Source organism: Pinus tabuliformis, chromosome 3_1 (genome assembly GCF_031772625.1).
Source record: "Pinus tabuliformis cultivar Carrire ecotype Pingquan chromosome 3_1, CPIR1, whole genome shotgun sequence".
NCBI classification, from domain to species: Eukaryota; Viridiplantae; Streptophyta; class Pinopsida; order Pinales; family Pinaceae; genus Pinus; species Pinus tabuliformis.
This window is the reverse complement of record NC_142301.1, coordinates 709,872,708-709,889,451: the sequence shown is the minus strand read 5'-3', so window position 1 is coordinate 709,889,451 and position 16,744 is coordinate 709,872,708. Positions and strand designations below refer to the sequence as shown.

Below are 16,744 nucleotides of genomic sequence, written 5' to 3'. Positions count from 1 at the left end.
AGAGAGAGGCACTCGTTGGACAGAAGCGCATTTGGGATTTTTACAACGGTTAGTTCCACACGATTTTCAAAATTTGCGACACATGAATAGGAATAATTAAGTTTGTAAGATGTGTGGCCAAAACACACTTGTGAATCTGAGAAGTAGTGGTGCCATCAATATCAATTTCTGTTCATTGCAAAATTCGTATGGGAATTGTTGGGATAATTTATGCTTGGCATTTCATGTGGTTCCATGGTCTAGTGGTGAGGACATTGGACTCTGAATCCAGTAACCCGAGTTCAAATCTCGGTGGAACCTCGTTGCTCTGTTTCACAACCAATGGTTGTGTTTTTCTTTTTCTTTTTTTTAATGCGGTGCGAAATAAGATTTGAGCACTTTGTGTTTGTTTTTCTTTTAATGCGGTGCGGTGCGGTGCGGTGGGATGATGAAATAAAATAAGTCCATACTTCTCCTTTTTGGTAGATTGAGGCAACCTATTATTAGAGTAGAGTGAGTGATGGATGTGGCTCTGGGTTTCACAGAAACGTCCATGCACAAAGCGATCACAGCTCCGTTGTAGTCTAGCTGGTTAGGATACTCGGCTCTCACCCGAGAGACCCGGGTTCGAGTCCCGGCAACGGAATTTTACATTGCGGGTTTTAAAAATGTTAATGTTTTTGTTTTTGTATGAGGGAGGACAGAGCTGGAATGGGATTGTTCTTTTTTCATCGCGGCAACGGGGTTTCAAAACTGTTTTTGTATGTATGAGGGAGGACACAGCTGGAATCGGATTTTACTTTTTCCATTGTAACATCGCGGAGCGGAGATCTTCTGGGATTTAAATGTATGTATGTATTTGTATTGGAATCCAATCTAATACAAATCTAAAAATAGGTCAAGGACCTGACGATGCGTCTGCCGGGAGTCGAACCCGGGTCTATTGCTTGGAAGGCAATTATCCTAACCGTTGGACTACAAACGCTTTGCGGCAAACACCTGCGCCTGCTCACCTTCCGCACAAGGAAGGAAGGAAGCTAGCAGGCTATTACTCTAACCCTAACCGTAACCGTTGGACCGCAAACGCTCTCGCTGTAACAATTATGGTAACCGTCTTGCAAACCACAAAATGTAAATGTGAGAGCGCATAGTTGATGATAATACTAAATTCCCACTGAGATTCAAACCCCAAATCTCACGCAAACCAATGAATGAATAATATTATTGATTGGGAGTTAGACACAAACATCATCGGCATCGGCTTCTTGTTATTGGTGACACGTACATACAGAACGTTGCAATTTATTCCCACATGCGTAACGCGAAATACATTTAGACATTGGATAATGAAGTAGAGTGCAGTCTCTAGTGTCTCTTCGGAGACATCCGATAAAATTGGAACGATACAGAGAAGATTAGCATGGCCCCTGCGCAAGGATGACACGCACAAATCGAGAAATGGTCCAAATTTTTTATTATTTATTATTGTTCTTCTTTTATTTATTTATTAATTAATCACAGCTTTTATTTTTTTATTTATTATCGTTTCTCTTTTATTTATTAATTAATCACAGCTTTTTGTTCTTCTTTTATTTATTAATTAATCACAGCGTTTCTTTATTTATTATCGTTTTTCTTTTATTTATTAATTAATCACAGCTTTTCTTTATTTTTATTAATCACAGCGTTTTTTATTATCGTCTTTTATTTATTAATTAATCACAGCTTTTTAATATTCATTAACCCACTTTCTTTTTATTATCGTGTTTTATTTACTAATTAATCACAGCCTTTTAATATCCAGTGAAAATTGATACCACCTTTTTAATATTCACTAGTCACTTTAATTAATGCCCATTTTTCATATGCATGGAATTTCATGCCATTCACCACCCCTTGGCTCATTGCAAGGAATTATGATAACGGAAATGCGCTATGGTGTTTTATTAATTAATGACGCTTTTTAAGATTCATTCATCGAGTTAATTGGTGCCATTTTTTAATATTCATTAATCAACTTCATTAATGTCCATCTTTCATATGCATGCGCTGTCCATTTTGACCACTACTTGGCTCATCGCAAGGAACTATGATAGCTGAAATGTGCTACCAAAATATCCATGCTTTGCTCTCTATGAGGTACTTGGATATTTGAATGACGCATCCATTCCAAGGACGCATGTTTTGGTTGGGGACTCATTCAAGGCTCTCGAGTCTAAAAGGATTCAACAATATCTCATGCTACTCATTTTCCTTCTTCGACCATGGTCAAGGTGTTGTGACCCATCCTCAATGTCTAAGACCTTTTAATGGCATCCATGGGCCAACTATAATTCCAAAGAACCCCTAGAGAGGGCCTCTCTATGGCTTTTAAACCTAAGAGTCGACCTTTAGCGCCTAACGCTAATTAAACCTAAGAATCGACCTTTAGCGCCCAACACTAATTAAACCTAAGAATCGACCTTTAGCGCCCAACGCTAATTAAACCTAAGAATCGACCTTTAGCGCCCAACACTAATTAAACCTAAGAATCGACCTTTAGCGCTTAACGCTAATTAAACCTAAGGCCGAAGACTTGTTTTCCTCCTCTTACCATGGCACTTAAGCTCTATAAAGTTCATTTAGGGCTTAAGGCCCACTCTTGGTTCACAACTGACCTAGACATGCTGCAAATATCACACTCATCATCATCATCCTCATGAGCATCATCCACATCACCATCGTAATATTCATAAAATTTCTCATGATTATCATCATTATTGTCATCGTCGTCGTCGTCGTCGTCATCATCATTGTCATCGTCATTAATTTCTAGATTTCCTTTACCACAATGCAATTCTTGTACCCAACATCATAGATTATTCTATTGGCATACCTTTTGGAGAAAATCAAGAATAGGGGTTTTCTTGCTAGTACCCTTGATAATAATGATTTTTTGATACTCAAAGTGCACCTAGGATGCATGTATGAGCCTCCAACTCATGGTTAAAGGTTATGGTCAAAGTTGGCAACAATTTCCAAGAAATGATCTTTGAAGTTGATTTCTGTGCAAGGTGAATCTTAAAGGCTATAGAACATGGGTTTCTTGGTAGGATGCCCCAAATTGAGTAAGGTGAGGGCCATTTTTCAAAATAAGGCATGATTTGAGATTAATGGTTGGTTGTTTAATTAAGGTTTTCCTAGATTTCATGTTGTGCCCATATTTAAAATAAATAGGCAAATACAAATTATGCTCATATTAGCAAAATAGGCAAAATAAAATTGGCTTATGGTTAGAAATTAGGTTGTAATTTATTCTCAAGATACCTACTTGATTCATATTCTTTCAGATTGAGTAAATGGTATTTTGTAATTTCTTCCCAATTCAAAGATTGGGAAAATGAATTCAACATGCTCTTTTAGTTCAAAGAATTGAGCTCTGTTTATTGTGAACAATAGCTATAATTATCTAATGCTCAAATCTAACCTCATTTTTATAGCAAGAACACTTGAGTTGTTAAGTGAAAGACTAATTCCTATGCCTCATACGGAGGTCTAGAACAAAGAACTAGTCACCGACTTTTGAATCTAGTTTGTTCATCAAAGATTTAATTTCCTTTGGACACAAATGGTTTATAAATTCACTAAATGGCATAGAACAAAAGATCGTACTATAGTCATATTCATGCATATATAAGCAGTCTAGACATGATATTTAGAGCAATTGAATTCTGGTCACACTTAGTATCAATTATGTGAACAAAATGAGAGTGTCTGAGGTTTCCTTCATGAATCGGTTTCTTGATATTTGATTATATTACAAAACGATTCCTTTGCTTTACAAGTAGAATGATTCGTGAGCTTTGATCCCGCACATATTGTGCATGCATCTTGCAAGCTTACGAGCCCTAGGTTGGCATTTAAATGTAATGGAATTTATCTCATATAAATCACCTAACAATGATGATGATAACAATGATAATAATCAAGGAATAATAACGAAAGTGAAGAATGTGATCACAGTGATGAAAAATACTCATTGTTGTTGTTTTTCTCATGGTTATTGATCATTTTTTTCATTGTTATCAACATTATTGATGTTATTGTTAGGGCTCTAAACTGATGCTTATCATTATTAGTCAACCCATTTTTGACCCTATAAACTCTGCTCTTTTTTAAATATTATAATCTTTTCCACGCCATTAATAAGAAAAATCACACCTAAAGGGATACAAGGTAACTTGTTAATTATTTATTATTATTTCCAATGTTTTAATTATTTAAAGGGATTAATTAATTTTTTTTTTCACTACTGGTTCACGGATACCCATGGTCAGTGGATCCGCTACGTCCAGGATCGAACAACGCTAGGGTGGACCCCACCTGAAGGGGATTACCCCCCTCGGCCTATTGACTGACCTGACCCGAAGAGCTTTCGAGTTTCGACCCTGTGACCTCCCATTGGTGAGGCCCTGGCTTGATCAATTGAGCTAACCCTTGGGGCTTGAATTAATATTATTTAGCACTAATTAATCACAGCCTTTTAATATCCATTAATCCAGTGAAAATTGATACCACCTTTTTAATATTCACTAGTCACTTTAATTAATGCCCATTTTTCATATGCATGGAATTTCATGCCATTCACCACCCCTTGGCTCATTGCAAGGAATTATGATAACGGAAATGCGCTATGGTGTTTTATTAATTAATGACGCTTTTTAAGATTCATTCATCGAGTTAATTGGTGCCATTTTTTAATATTCATTAATCAACTTCATTAATGTCCATCTTTCATATGCATGCGCTGTCCATTTTGACCACTACTTGGCTCATCGCAAGGAACTATGATAGCTGAAATGTGCTACCAAAATATCCATGCTTTGCTCTCTATGAGGTACTTGGATATTTGAATGACGCATCCATTCCAAGGACGCATGTTTTGGTTGGGGACTCATTCAAGGCTCTCGAGTCTAAAAGGATTCAACAATATCTCATGCTACTCATTTTCCTTCTTCGACCATGGTCAAGGTGTTGTGACCCATCCTCAATGTCTAAGACCATCCATGGGCCAACTATAATTCCAAAGAACCCCTAGAGAGGGCCTCTGTATGGCTTTTAAACCTAAGAATCGAACTTTAGCGCCTAACGCTAATTAAACCTAAGAATCGACCTTTAGCGCCTAACACTAATTAAACCTAAGAATCGACCTTTAGCGCTTAACGCTAATTAAACCTAAGGCCGAAGACTTGTTTTCCTCCTCTTACCATGGCACTTAAGCTCTATAAAGTTCATTTAGGGCTTAAGGCCCATTCTTGGTTCACAACTGACCTAGACATGCTGCAAATATCACACTCATCATCATCATCCTCATGAGCATCATCCACATCACCATCGTAATATTCATAAAATTTCTCATGATTATCATCATCATTGTCATCGTCGTCGTCGTCGTCATCATCATCATCATCATCATCATCATTGTCATCGTCATTAATTTCTAGATTTCCTTTACCACAATGCAATTCTTGTACCCAACATCATAGATTATTCTATTGGCATACCTTTTGGAGAAAATCAAGAATAGGGGTTTTCTTGCTAGTACCCTTGATAATAATGATTTTTTGATACTCAAAGTGCACCTAGGATGCATGTACGAGCCTCCAACTCATGGTTAAAGGTTATGGTCAAAGTTGGCAACGATTTCCAAGAAATGATCTTTGAAGTTGATTTCTGTGCGAATGAAGGTGAATCTTAAAGGTTATAGAACATGGGTTTCTTGGTAGGATGCCCCAAATTGAGTAAGGTGAGGGCCATTTGACAAAATAAGGCATGATTTGAGATTAATGGTTGGTTATTTAATTAAGGTTTTCCTAGATTTCATGTTGTGCCCATATTTAAAAAAAACAGGCAAATACAAATTATGCTCATATTCGCAGAATAGGCAAAATAAAATTGGCTTATGGTTAGAAATTAGGTTGTAATTTATTCTCAAAGATACCTAATTGATTCATATTCTTTCAGATTGAGTAAATGGTATTTTGTAATTTCTTCCCAATTCCAAGATTGGGAAAATGAATTCAACATCCTCTTTTAGTCCAAAGAATTGAGCTCTATTATTCTGTAATTAGAGGTATGATATTTAATATATGAGGTTGGTTGATTTCCAAAGACATTTCTCATTGGTTGTGACTTGATCTAATTTTCCTCCAAGCACGTTTCATAGGTCGGGAAGGAAACCTCGACCCAAGTAACATCCCATTGTTTTGTATTTTTTTACTTAAATTAGTTTCCAATTTTGATTTGGGTTTTATATTGTAGCATTTAGATCATCTTATTGTAGCACTTGATTTTATCTTTGTAGCTATACAGTTAGGTAAATTGTAGCATTTTATTTTTCCTTTCTTTTTCATATATTTACCCATTTATTTATAGTCTTCATGTTGGTTTGATATGTTGTCTCTTGCATTTTCTTTTGTGCTACTATAATTTAATGCAATTCAGAGTTATTATAGTCATATTTTGATAAATGAATAATCACTTTCTACATGTACAAGAAAAATCAAGGTGAAAAATTGTACTTCAAATCCCTTTGGGAGGTTAGCTGTAAAGAAATTAGCAATCAATTTTATTACGGCCTTTATACTTTTCCTAAACGATACCTTATTTCACATTTCAGTGATATGTTTCAGTTGATTGTGAACAATATCTATAATTATCTAATGCTCAAATCTAACCTCGTTTTTATAGCAAGAACACTTAAGTTGTTAAGTCAAAGACTACTTCCTATGCCTCATAAGGAGGTCTAGAACAAAGAACTAGTCACTGACTTTTGAATCTAGTTTGTTCATCAAAGATTTAATTTCCTTTGGACACAAATGGTTTATAAATTCACTAAATGGCATAGAACACAAGATCATACTATAGTCATATTCGTGCATATATAAGCAATCTAGACATGATATTTAGAGCAATTGAATTCTGGTCACACTTACTATCAGTTATGTGAAGAAAATGAGATCGTCTTAGGTTTCCTTCATGAATCAGTTTCTTCATATTTGATTATATTACAGAATGATTCCTTTGCTTTACAAGTAGAATGATTCGTGAGCTTTGATCCCGCACATATTGTGCATGCATCTTGCAAGTTTATGAGCCTCGAGTCGACATTTAAATATAATGGAATTTATATCATATAAATCACCTAACAATGATGATGATAACAATGATAAAAATCAATGAATAATAACGAAAGTGAAGAATGTGATCACAATGATGAAAAATACTCATTGTTGTTGTTTTTCTCATGGTTATTGATCATTTTTTTCGTTGTTATCAACATTATTGATGTTATTGTCAGGGCTCTAAACTGATGCTATTATCATTATTAGTCAACCCCCTTTTGACCCTATAAACTCTGCGCTTTTTTAAATACTATAATCTTTTCCATGCCATTAATAAGAAAAATCACACCTAAATGGATACAAGGTAACTTGTTAACTATTTATTATTATTTCCAATGTTTTAATTATTTAAAGGGATTAATTAATTTTTTTTTTTCACTACTGGTTCACGGATACCCATGGTCAGTGGATCCGCTACGTCCAGGATCGAACAACGCTAGGGTGGACCCCACCCGAAGGGGGTCACACCCCTCAGCCTATTGACTGACCTGACCCGAAGAGCTTTCGAGTTTCGACCCTATGACCTCCCATTGGTGAGGCCCCGGCTTGATCGATTGAGCTAACCCTTGGGGCTTGAATTAATATTATTTAGCACTAATGATGATTTTAATCCAGGCCTTGTAACCCTCACAACATTCAATAATCCCCATCCATGGTTGATATGGTTGTGGACCTCCAAAGTAAGAAACAAAACATGGGTTTTCTTTCTGGCACCTTTAGGAAGCTCTTGTGTTCATTGGATCAACTCCAAGATTATTGAAGGAAAAATTAGTCACTAGTAAACATCACGGTAAACAAACCTCATTATGGAGCATTTAAATAAGGTAATTGGTCCGATGCAATAGTTCACACAAAGTCACATGACTCCAACGATTTGCAGTTTGTGTAATTTGGGTTAAATTCTAAATTTGCATGGGAATCCACTAAGGTTACCCAACATGATTTATTTTTATATGTATTGATAATTACTATGCCAAACACAGGGTATTCATGGAATACACCTACTTGTTACATTCACCATGTAAAAACTATATAACTCGACCCCTGCATATTGTAAAGATCCATCAGTCTAATAAGTAACTATAGTATAATGTTTTAAATATATATTTTGATTGATCTTATCGCTAGGCACTTTTGCCCCGGTGTAGCCAAGGTTGATATACGAACAAATCAAATCGCTATACAAATGGTTATATGGAGCTAGACCCAATATATATATATATATATATATATAAGTGATAGCTGCATATTGAAACAAGAAAGAAACACAGTAATATATCGAGTTCGTAAAAGAAACAAGTGTTTAAGTGTTTAAGATCTAGACCTAATATATATATATATATATATATTGCATTTTATAAAGTTCGGCGGGTCCGCAATGTTATGGATGATTGGTTTCGCTGATAGCACCGATTGTGATTTGCAATTTGCGATTGCGGGCCTCACCTGAAACATATATACATTGTGTTTAAAAGTCCCGGTGGATCTGTAGAGCAATGGGTGTTGGTTCCGCCGATTGTGATATGTGATGGGCTGGACTTGAAGCATATATATATTATGTTTTATAAGCCCCGACAGGTTCGCGATCATCGCATAACACTTTGCGATATGCAATGGCCGGACCCGATATGGTATATATTATGTTTTATAACTCCAGTGCGTCTGTCATATCGCAAAGCACCTTTGTATATGTATATGGTCCCACCGACTACGATCAGTGATAAAGATCCCGGACTCAATAGTTTATATGCTATGTTTTAAAACTCCGGCGCGTCCGTCTTATTGCAGTTTATTAAGGATTGGGTTGATATAACAATGGAAAGCACTGATTGCAATTTGTGATGGGAAGTCAATGGAGCACTGAACAGGCAGATCCGATAGATTTATTAAACAGAGTTAATTCCTTTCAGTTCTGCTTTGCGTGTTTTGCGTCGATTTCGCTGTGTAAACATAAAAAATTAATGATAAAACTGAATCTGAAGAGGAAGGAAATTGGGTGTATTTTCTGGTGTTTTGGCCAATCAAAACGCATCTCATACATACGTAAGCCAGGTTATGCACAAGTCAAGCACAGTTTATTATGATTAAAGCAGATTAATTATTATTAAGGCATATATAGAGAAACTCGACAGCAGATTAACAGAGCTAAAAGACCAGCAATCATTGTCATGTTCAGTTATTTTCTGTTATTTTATGTTCTTTGAGATGTCTTTACCCTCTGTGTAATATTTTGTAATAATTCTTACTTCAGATAGTTTGAGAAACAATTTTAGTAGTTTGACAGTTTTAGAGATCAGCGACTGTTTCACAATGTATTAAAAGAGGAAAATTTATAGAGAAGTGGGGATTTGTTCGAATTTTGGAGAACCTAGAGACTAAGCCACTGTATTCCTGATATAGTTGTTGATTAATGAAAGAATTAGAAGTTTCCATGAATTGTTGGGTATAATTTTGTAACTTCTCTGTCATGTTTCATCTTATGTTTTCTTCTTTCAAGTATAGTAATGAAGCTGCAGGTCTTTATTTGCTTATGTAGATAAAGTTAAAATCCCTTAAAAGAGCGCTCCTATACTTGAAGTTTTCATCTTCCTTTCTAAGTTATAGATAATAGTTTTTGTGTAAGGCAGCATATTATCTTTAACTTCTCCAAGGGTCACAGATAATAGTTTCTGTGTCAAGCAGCATATTGTCTATGATTCAGTTCTCATTTTCATAATTCTTCTAAGTGACGGATAGTAGGTTCTATGTTAAGCAGCATATTATCTTAAACTTCTCCTTCAAGCTTTCTTCATTCATCATTTATATCTAGCAACAAATGGCATTCTGAGATTTTCTGGTCACATATGTATTAAGGGTTAAAGACCAAGTTTTCCAGGTCCTTCATTTAAGAATACAACAAACAATAAAGTGACAAATAAGTGACAACAAACAATAATCATTAATGTCTTAAGCACAATTTCTTCACAGCTAGGAAATTGGTTTCTTAAGGTACAACACAAGGGATGAATGGAAGAAGGACGAAGAAGTGTGGCCACTCATTCAAAAGTTGTAGAAGAACCCAATTCAAACAATATTGCTAGAACTTGAAGAGGAAGGAAAAATCATATTGGAATCTGGAGCAGTCACAGAAACAAGAACCTGACAGATATGAAATCGATCAATTTCATAGTATCTCATCAAGTGGAAGAACTTACCCATTGAAGATTCCACATGGGAGGACAAGAATTTTATACAGAAGCATCAAGAACTACTCAAGCATTGAGGACAACACTTTTTGAAGGAGAGGGGCATGTTAGGCCCCTATACTACTAGTGTAACTCCTTATTGTTATTAGTACAACCCCCTTATTATATTGTTGTACCCATGTATTCCCCATATTTTTACTAATGTGCCCCATAGAAGCCCACTATTGTTATTATTGTGCCCTTACATTATTATTGTTATGTTGGCTCTAATTATATTATGACCCCTTAGACTCCTATATATAAAAAGGAGGTATTGTCATTTGTATCATCCAAGAATTGTTCATTTGTGTAATGTAAAGGAGGTTGCCCCCTCGAAGAGGCTGAATCTAAGGCTTTTATCTCTCTTTTCTATCTTTTTGTGAGGTGGTTACATAAAAATTATTGAAGGAAGCGTTAGTCACTAGTAAACATCACAGTCAACAAACCTCAATATGGAGCATTTAAATAGGGTAATTGGTCCTATGCAATAGCTCACACAAATTCACATGCTTCCAATGATTTGCAGTTTGTATAATTTGGGTTAAATTCTAAAATTGCATGGGAATCCACTAAGGTTACCCAACATGATTTATTTTTATATGTATTGATAACTACTATGCCAAACACAGGGTATTTGTGGAATCCCCCTGCTTGTAACATTCGCCATGTAAAAACTATATAAAGATCCATCAGTCTGATAAGTAACTATAGTATAATGTTTTAAATATATATTTTGATTGATCTGATTACTCGGCATTTTTGCATTTTCTTATGTATTTTTGAGATAGATTAATAAAAATCCGTTGTCCGTTTTTTTCGTGAGGTGAATTTGGTTTAATCCTGCATGTGATTTAGTTCCTTCTCAAGAAACGTGATGTTGGTTGAGAAGGGCCCAATAATTCAACCATATTTCCCTTGTTTCATTAACTTTGTAATGTAGCTTGGTTTGTATCTCATTTATAGATCATGTATGTAACTCTTTCAATTTATACTTAAGTTGCATATTGATCCTTTTCTCTTTATCTAAATTGCATACTAATAATTTATAACTAGATTTTGTTTGATTCCCTTTCCTTCCATTTATCATCAGAACTATAATTAGATATTCTTGATTTCATAACCCAACTTTTGTTCTAATCCATTAACTCATAATTAGATTTGTGATTCAATGTTTTAGATGCATTGATGCTCTATTTTGGTTAATGCTTCTAATTTATTTACATTTGCAAAAGCAATATTGACCATTGAATGACATGGATAACATGTTGCAACTATTCATGGTTGCATGAACACATTGTTCAATAATTGTGAAATATCATAACTTGTCAAGAAGGACCTTTGTGTTGACACCCCAATGATCATGACATGTCTTATAATTCCTTCCTTTCCTTGCATTTACATTGATGTTTGATAGAAGTGAGATTGCTTAGAAATTATGAGGCATGCCCTCTATAATGAGTATTTGGCATTCAACTAGAATAAAAATGTCGCTGCAAGGTATTAGGAATCATGGATGGGTCGAGGGTCCTTGTATATAGCCAGGTAATGGAGGGTTAACAAGAACCCCTCGCACTAAGCCTTACTTCTTTGTCTCAGGCATCATGGGCGACAACTCCTCAAATCATCACATATGACCTTGGTAGGGCATCAATCACCTATACATGGTATAGGTTAGTTATGAATCAATAATGGGTCTTGAGGAATATACTAGGTCAAGGGATGAAAAAGAGGGTTTTAAAAGCTAAATGAATCTTATTAAGCTCAAGTTGTATGAATAACACCTACAACCCAAGAAGTTAATCAAGCTATAGCACGAGATGCATCCTCAAACCATTAGATGGGACTTTTATGGTGTCTCTTTAGCATATTATCAAAATTGGATACTTGTATTGTTTTTCATCCATCTTGATGCACTCAAAGTGGAAAAAGTTGACGAATCCGCTTACAAGTCCATTTTTATCAGCGGGATCCAGTTTAGCAAATTGGTGTCTGAAACCTTCCAGAAGTGTTTTGAGGCATTAAGCGATATTTTTTGGGGTAAAAATTTTCCACCCTTGGGTGTACCATTTCATATTCACACACATACACCTTTCCAACGACATTAGAATCACCTTAATTGAAGTCCATATGCAAAAGTTATGTCACTCAGAAGTTGACTTTCATATTTTTTCCACAAAAATTTGAGAGGATGCCACGTCAACCTCCATTATTCATTGAAAAGGGGTTATCCATGTGATCACGATGAAGAAGGCTCAAGAATATCCCATATGATAACTTTATTTAAGAGTTCAGGAAGTCAAACCTAACCACTAGTATGCTATCAGGATGTGGGCCACTGGGAGGAAAATGGGTTCCATTCTTTTCGAGTGTACTTTGTTCCATAAACGAGTAGAGTAGCCGAGAGGGGTAGCGAGACAACACATAGAGAGGATTTGTGCATTGTAGTAGCCCATGGGCCACATACCTTAATTCTTTGTACCTGTATCTATTTTCTATTTAGAGAAAGAAAGTAGAGCGATGTCACCTTCTAGTTGGGTTTTCTTTCAAAAGGGATTTCTAGGTTATATTTTGTGTCAATAATGGTTTTTTATTTTTTATTTTTCTACTCCATATTTTATACATGATTATAATATGCATGCATACATAATACACAATAACTTACACATCCAAAAATCTAAAGAGAAATAAAATGTCATTGTAGATTTTGGATTTTTAAGTATAATTTATCAGATATGTTATGACAAACTGTCCAGTGGAATATCCATGAAGATTTATGAATCATATTGGTATCAAATCACATTTTTTTGGGTATATTATGGATATTTGTAGGTGATCTGGATAGGAGAAGCCAGATGTCATAAAACCCTAGTTGCAACCAACAAATCTATGAATAACCTTCACAATCTTCTAGAGGAGAGGTTTTTTGCAGTTGGAAGCACAAGTTGCAGATATAAGCCATAATGTGATTCTCCCAATGGAGACCTTGAAAAATAAGCTTGAGTTATTCGGTGAATATGGGGGTTCTAATGTAGAGGTCTAATAATAATGTATATCAAGAGATCAGGAAGAAATAAAGAATGGGTCAAAGAAAGGACTAGAAAAAGATCAATCTAGTTCGAGTGTTGTGAACCATTCACAATCCCTATTCAAAATTGAAGTGAAGGTCAATATCAAGTCATACGAAGGTGATATCGATACTCTGAAGCTAAATTGCTAATTTCAACAATTAGAAGTTCATTTCAATGATCATCATATACATGAAGAAAATAATATTTCATTTGTGTGACTAAAATTAGAGGGCCATTACCTGTCTTGGTGGGAAATCCACACAGAAACCTTGAGGTTTGACGGAGATATTCTTGTGACTAAGTGGGATGAATTTAAAACTCTCATAAAGTCACAATTTTATCCTATTAGGTATGTAAAGGACTAGTGGATTCGGTGGCACTACTTCATGCAGAAGCAAGGGAAAAGTGTATAGGAGTACACTGCAAAATTTAGAAAGATGGCCATAACGTTCGGTATATCCTTAAAGAACCTAGATGTACTCCTCAAGTAACTAGGGGGTCCACACATCCATTTTCGGAAGAAAATTATGATGTTCAAGCACATATCGGTGGATGAGGCTTGTGTACATGAACAATAGTTGGAGAATAAAGGCTTGAAGAAAGGGAAATCAAGTGGATTGAATCAAAAGTAGCATCCAGATGAAGGATGGGAAGAAGAAATGGAAAGGGGGAAAATATAAAAACATGAGGGCCATAACACATCAGTGCAAAGATATAAACAACCACTACAACCACTTTAACATTGATAGACATATAGAGGAGAGTGTTGGAAGTTGCATCCATAGCTTAACTAGAAGAACAAAAAGAATGATAAGAAGAAGAATCTCATGGCCATTGATTCAAGAAACCAAGTTTGAAGCAACTTGGATGTAGATGAGAATATTGTCTATAATTTAGTGTAAAAGGAGGTGAATTTGACTAGCCTTTAGCAATAGGAATAGAAGGAAAATACCATGTTCTTACATATAAACATATAGGTTATAAATAGTAATACAAATTTTTTGTTTGACTCAAGATCGCAAAGTAATATCATTGCAATAGAGCTGGTAAAAAAATTGGGATTGGAATTTCATGATCATCTAAGCCCATATCCATGGAAAATTTTAGGGGCTAATACTTGCAGGTGGACTAGTTTTCCATGAGTTCAAAAAAAAAAAAAAACAAACAAACAAAACAAAGCAAAAAAACAAAAAAAAATCGCCAATTTCCACTTTTTTTAAAGGTTCTCCCAAATTTAACAATATAAATTTATTTTACCTTAAAAATTGCCAACATTATATAGAAACTATATGTAAAATCATTATAAATCTGAATAATTTTACAAATATATCAAAAAACATTTTATAGTTTTCATATTAGGGCCTAGTGAGGTTCGCCAATGTTTTTAAACTTCAAGATAATTTTCCATCCTTAAAATTTTCCCTGCCCATATCCATTGGGATGGGTAAATAAGGATGCAGAGACAAAGGTAACAAAAAATGAAAAATTAGTTTTGCTTCTAATTTTATTAATGAAATAGAACTATATGTAGTCCCTTGATGCATACAGAGTGGTATTTGAAAGTCTCTGCATGTACATGAGGGATGAAATATTCATGCAGAGAGACAACCAATACTGACTCGTCAAGGATGGAAAATTATTCACCATCAACGCGCATAAAGTCAAGTCAAAACTTTCACTAGGAAGTTCCAACTAAGACAAGAAACTCATCAGTTATAGGCAGAATTATGTCTTACTTTTTTTAAGAGAAAAATAGTTTGTAGAAGATTCAATAAGAGAAAATGAATCCATGGAGGGGTGTAATAAGAAATAAAAAAAGAAACTGGAAGAGTTTCTACATGAATACAAGGATGTGTTCCAAGAGCCTATAGGGATACCACTCAAGAGGGAAGTGGAGTACAAGATCTATCTATTGTTGGACTCCCCATAGCTAAACATTAGGTTGTAAATGAATTTTTTTATAGAAGCAAGTGGCGTGAAGAATCAATTGCAACAACTACTAGAACAATGTGTCATTTGACCAAGTACATCACCATGTGGGTCACCCATCATAATTGTGCCGAAGAAGGATGGGACTTGGTGAATGTGTATAGATTACATGGTGTTGAACAATATTACGCTCAAGAATAGGCACCCCCTTCCTAGAATAAATGATATGTTGGATAAGTGCAACAGGTAAAATACTTCACCAAATTAGACTTAAAGTTTGGATATCACTAGGTTTGAGTCAGAGAGAAAGATACCTCAGAGACCGCCTTTAAAACTAGGAAAGGCTTATCTGAGTGGTTGATGATGCCATTTGACCTATGCAATGCACCAACTACATTTATTAGGTTAATGAATGATATATTGCACACTTTTATTGACCAAGAAGAAAGGAGATTACCCAAGTTTTTGTTGCATTTCTGCAACTTGCTCTCCCACGATACAAGAGTGGTGGCAATCAGCCGAAGAGATGTTAATTGGATCTTGGCCTCGTCTTCCTCGATCTACTGAATCTGTCAATAAACCTCGATTTGTCTAATACAATTGTTTAGTTTCTTTGCATTAAATCCTCCATTATATGTGGGAAATTCAAACATTACATCTAGCTTTAAAAATGGCTTCTTAGATGTATTCCTATGATGCATGTTAAAGTGATGAGAAGAAGAATAAAAAGAATTGTCACTAGAGGATGGAGAGGATGGTTCAAGAGGCTTTCCTTTTCCACCTTCATGGTTTACTAATGCATGGTAATCTGGTTCTTTCTTCCCAAGATTGATTGTCTTCTCATATACTGCAAACAACTTGTCAACTTTCTCTGATAGTGAAGAAGATATTGTGATAATTTTTCTCTTCCTCCATTCGAGCTTCCTCATATGCCATGTTTCATCTTCGTGGTGCATGCCCTGCTTCAGGATCAAAGGATTCGAGTTTTCCTTCTCCTCTTTGGAGCTTGTTCCTGGTTAACATTCACTTATGCAACTCGCATCAAGAAGACTTTCTCTGATACCAAACTTGATCTAGATAGTTTAACTTCAAGGATGCATGGAAAATTGCATATAAAAGATCATGTAACCAAGTAACTTAAACACATGAAAAAGAAGTATAAATCATAAAGAAACCATGATATCAAAGACACACAAATGAAATGAATATGGATTTCACCCAATGTCGGCCACGTCTTCGGCCCCTGCTCAAAGTGTGGAGTCCTTCTTCCATTAAATGGCAGAAAAATGAATTACAATAAACTTTAGATAAATGACCCTTATAACTCCAATTTTTGTCATGGACAAAAAATGTAAAGCTCAAATGCAGAAAAAGACATCAC

The 16,744-nt window shown here is 35.3% G+C and overlaps 4 non-coding genes across 4 annotated transcripts; 3 read left to right on the top strand and 1 right to left on the bottom strand.

Annotated features, from left to right (window-relative positions):
• The first annotated feature begins 228 nt into the window (after positions 1–228).
• TRNAQ-CUG (transfer RNA glutamine (anticodon CUG)) lies at positions 229–300 on the top strand. Its single transcript has one exon. It is a non-coding gene; the product is annotated as a tRNA-Gln (tRNA).
• Positions 301–552: 252 nt separating this feature from the next.
• On the top strand, positions 553–625 carry TRNAE-CUC (transfer RNA glutamic acid (anticodon CUC)). Its single transcript has one exon. It is a non-coding gene; the product is annotated as a tRNA-Glu (tRNA).
• A 267-nt stretch (positions 626–892) lies between these two features.
• Positions 893–964, bottom strand: TRNAG-UCC (transfer RNA glycine (anticodon UCC)). Its single transcript has one exon. It is a non-coding gene; the product is annotated as a tRNA-Gly (tRNA).
• A 385-nt stretch (positions 965–1,349) lies between these two features.
• LOC149189170 (U6 spliceosomal RNA) lies at positions 1,350–1,452 on the top strand. The gene has a single exon (XR_016256627.1). It is a non-coding gene; the product is annotated as a U6 spliceosomal RNA (small nuclear RNA).
• Positions 1,453–16,744: the final 15,292 nt, after the last annotated feature.